Source organism: Platichthys flesus, chromosome 22 (genome assembly GCF_949316205.1).
Source record: "Platichthys flesus chromosome 22, fPlaFle2.1, whole genome shotgun sequence".
Taxonomy (NCBI): domain Eukaryota; kingdom Metazoa; phylum Chordata; class Actinopteri; order Pleuronectiformes; family Pleuronectidae; genus Platichthys; species Platichthys flesus.
The window spans coordinates 14485542-14488041 of NC_084966.1; the positions used below are offsets into that span (position 1 = coordinate 14485542).

Genomic DNA, 2500 nt, shown 5'->3' on the forward strand with positions numbered 1-2500 from the left:
TCCCATCCAAGTACTAACCAGGCCCGACCCTTCTTAGCTTCCGAGATCAGACGAGATCGGGCGTATTCAGGTTGGTGTGGCCGTAAGCAAACGAGTCCACCCTCTGACCCTTATTTATACATGTAAATACGTCAGGTAAAAGTGGAAAAAAGCTTACAGCACCTGGTATTCCCAGGCAGTCTCCCATCCAAGTACTAACCGGGCCCGACCCTGCTTAGCTTCCGAGATCAGGCGCATTCAGGTTGGTGTGGCCGTAAGCAAAAGAGTCCACTCTCTGAACCTTATTTATTCATGTAAATACGTCAGGTAAGAGTGGAAAAAAGCTTACAGCACCTAGTATCTACAGGCAGTCTCCCATTCAAGTACTAAACAGGCCCGACCCTGCTTAGCTTCAGAGATCAGATGAGACCAGGCCTATTCAGGTTGGTGTGGCCGTAAGCGAATGAGTCCACCCTCTGAACCTTATTTATACATGTAAATACGTCAGGTAAAAGTGGAAAAAAGCTTACAGCACCTGGTATTCCCAGGCAGTCTCCCATCCAAGTACTAACCAGGCCCGACACTGCTTAGCTTCCGAGATCAGACGAGATCGGGCGTTTTCAGGTTGGTGTGGCCGTAAGCGAATGAGTCCACCATCTGAACCTTATTTATACATGTAAATACGTCAGGTAAAAGTGGAAAAAAGCTTACAGCACCTGGTATTCACAGGCAGTCTCCCATTCAAGTACCAACCAGGCCCGACCCTGCTTAGCTTCCGAGATCAGACGAGACCGGGCGCATTCAGGTTGGTGTGGCCGTAAGCGAATTAGTCCACCCTCTGAACCTTATTTATACATGTAAATACGTCAGGTAAGAGTGGAAAAAAGCTTACAGCACCTGGTATTCCCAGGCAGTCTCCCATCCAAGTACTAACCAGGCCCAGGCCCGACCCTGCTTAGCTTCCGAGATCAGGCGCATTCAGGTTGGTGTGGCCGTTAGCAAATGAGTCCACCCTCTGAACCTTGTTTATATGTCAGGTAAAAGCTTACAGCACCTGGTATTCTTAGGCAGTCTCACATCTATGTTCTAACCAGGCCCGACCCTGCTTAGCTTCCGAGATCAGACGAGATCGGGCGTATTCAGGTTGGTGTGGCTGTAAGCGAATGAGTCCACCCTCTGAACCTTATTTATACATGTAAATACGTCAGGTAAGAGTGGAAAAAAGCTTACAGCACCTGGTATTCCCAGGCAGTCTCCCATCCAAGTACTAACCAGGCCCAGGCCCGACCCTGCTTAGCTTCCGAGATCAGGCGCATTCAGGTTGGTGTGGCCGTTAGCAAATGAGTCCACCCTCTGAACCTTGTTTATACGTCAGGTAAAAGCTTACAGCACCTGGTATTCTTAGGCAGTCTCACATCTATGTTCTAACCAGGCCCGACCCTGCTTAGCTTCCGAGATCAGACGAGATCGGGCGTATTCAGGTTGGTGTGGCTGTAAGCGAATGAGTCCACCCTCTGAACCTTATTTATACATGTATATACATCAGGTAAAAGTGGAAAAAAGCTTACAGCACCTGGTATTCCCAGGCAGTCTCCCATCCAAGTACTAACCAGGCCCGACCCTGCTTAGCTTCCGAGATCAGACGAGATCGGGCGTATTCAGGTTGGTGTGGCCGTAAGCGATTGAGTCCACCCTCTGAACCTTATTTATACATGTAAATACGTCAGGTAAAAGAAGAAAAAAGCTTACAGCACCTGGTATTCCCAGGCAGTCTCCCATCCAAGTACTAACCAGGCCCGACCCTGCTTAGCTTCCGAGATCAGACGAGATAGGGCGTATTCAGGTTGGTGTGGCAGTAAGCGAATGAGTCCACCCTCTGACCCTTATTTATACATGTAAATACGTCAGGTAAAAGAAGAAAAAAGCTTACAGCACCTGGTATTCCAAGGCAGTCTCCCATCCAAGTACTAACCAGGCCCGACCCTGCTTAGCTTCCGAGATCAGACGAGATCGGGCGTTTTCAGGTTGGTGTGGCTGTAAGCGAATGATTCCACCCTCTGAACCTTATTTATAAATGTATATACGTCAGGTAAAAGTGAAAAAAAGCTTACAGCACCTGGGTTCCCAGGCAGTCTCCCATCCAAGTACTAACCAGGCTCGACCTTTGCTTAGCTTCCGAGATCAGAAGAGATCGGGCGTATTCAGGTTGGTGTGGCCGTAAGCGATTGAGTCCACCCTCTGAACCTTATTTATACATGTAAATACGTCAGGTAAAAGAAGAAAAAAGCTTACAGCACCTGGTATTCCCAGGCAGTCTCCCATCCAAGTACTAACCAGGCCCGACCCTGCTTAGCTTCCGAGATCAGACGAGATCGGGCGTATTCAGGTTGGTGTGGCAGTAAGCGAAAGAGTCCACCCTCTGACCCTTATTTATACATGTAAATACGTCAGGTCAAAGAAGAAAAAAGCTTACAGCACCTGGTATTACCAGGCAGTCTCCCATCCAAGTACTAACCAGAAC

At 48.5% G+C, this 2500-nt stretch overlaps 2 protein-coding genes, 6 non-coding genes and 9 pseudogenes across 8 annotated transcripts in view; 1 reads left to right on the top strand and 16 right to left on the bottom strand.

The window, feature by feature from the left end:
- Window positions 1–88, bottom strand: part of LOC133946501 (5S ribosomal RNA) — a 119-nt gene extending 31 nt beyond the window's left edge. The window contains exon 1 of the ribosomal RNA XR_009918191.1: window positions 1–88. This exon is cut by the window's left edge and continues 31 nt beyond it. This is a non-coding gene — a ribosomal RNA (5S ribosomal RNA).
- The window catches only part of LOC133933439 (zinc finger protein 260-like), a 627571-nt gene that overhangs the window by 283982 nt on the left and 341089 nt on the right, over window positions 1–2500 (bottom strand). The gene's annotated exons all lie outside the window — the stretch shown is intronic.
- The window catches only part of LOC133933462 (histone H4-like), a 556161-nt gene that overhangs the window by 61352 nt on the left and 492309 nt on the right, over window positions 1–2500 (top strand). The gene's annotated exons all lie outside the window — the stretch shown is intronic.
- LOC133942192 (5S ribosomal RNA) lies at window positions 151–259 on the bottom strand (annotated as a pseudogene).
- Window positions 322–440, bottom strand: LOC133944042 (5S ribosomal RNA; annotated as a pseudogene).
- On the bottom strand, window positions 503–621 carry LOC133945854 (5S ribosomal RNA). Its single transcript, XR_009917574.1, has one exon. It is a non-coding gene; the product is annotated as a 5S ribosomal RNA (ribosomal RNA).
- LOC133936411 (5S ribosomal RNA) lies at window positions 684–802 on the bottom strand. Its single transcript, XR_009914507.1, has one exon. It is a non-coding gene; the product is annotated as a 5S ribosomal RNA (ribosomal RNA).
- On the bottom strand, window positions 865–979 carry LOC133944052 (5S ribosomal RNA; annotated as a pseudogene).
- LOC133942875 (5S ribosomal RNA) lies at window positions 1022–1140 on the bottom strand (annotated as a pseudogene).
- LOC133944053 (5S ribosomal RNA) lies at window positions 1203–1317 on the bottom strand (annotated as a pseudogene).
- LOC133942876 (5S ribosomal RNA) lies at window positions 1360–1478 on the bottom strand (annotated as a pseudogene).
- On the bottom strand, window positions 1541–1659 carry LOC133935044 (5S ribosomal RNA). Its single transcript, XR_009913203.1, has one exon. It is a non-coding gene; the product is annotated as a 5S ribosomal RNA (ribosomal RNA).
- Window positions 1722–1840, bottom strand: LOC133937286 (5S ribosomal RNA; annotated as a pseudogene).
- Window positions 1903–2021, bottom strand: LOC133945098 (5S ribosomal RNA). Its single transcript, XR_009916853.1, has one exon. It is a non-coding gene; the product is annotated as a 5S ribosomal RNA (ribosomal RNA).
- LOC133942483 (5S ribosomal RNA) lies at window positions 2084–2202 on the bottom strand (annotated as a pseudogene).
- Window positions 2265–2383, bottom strand: LOC133945741 (5S ribosomal RNA). The gene has a single exon (XR_009917467.1). It is a non-coding gene; the product is annotated as a 5S ribosomal RNA (ribosomal RNA).
- Window positions 2446–2500, bottom strand: part of LOC133941336 (5S ribosomal RNA) — a 119-nt pseudogene continuing 64 nt past the window's right edge.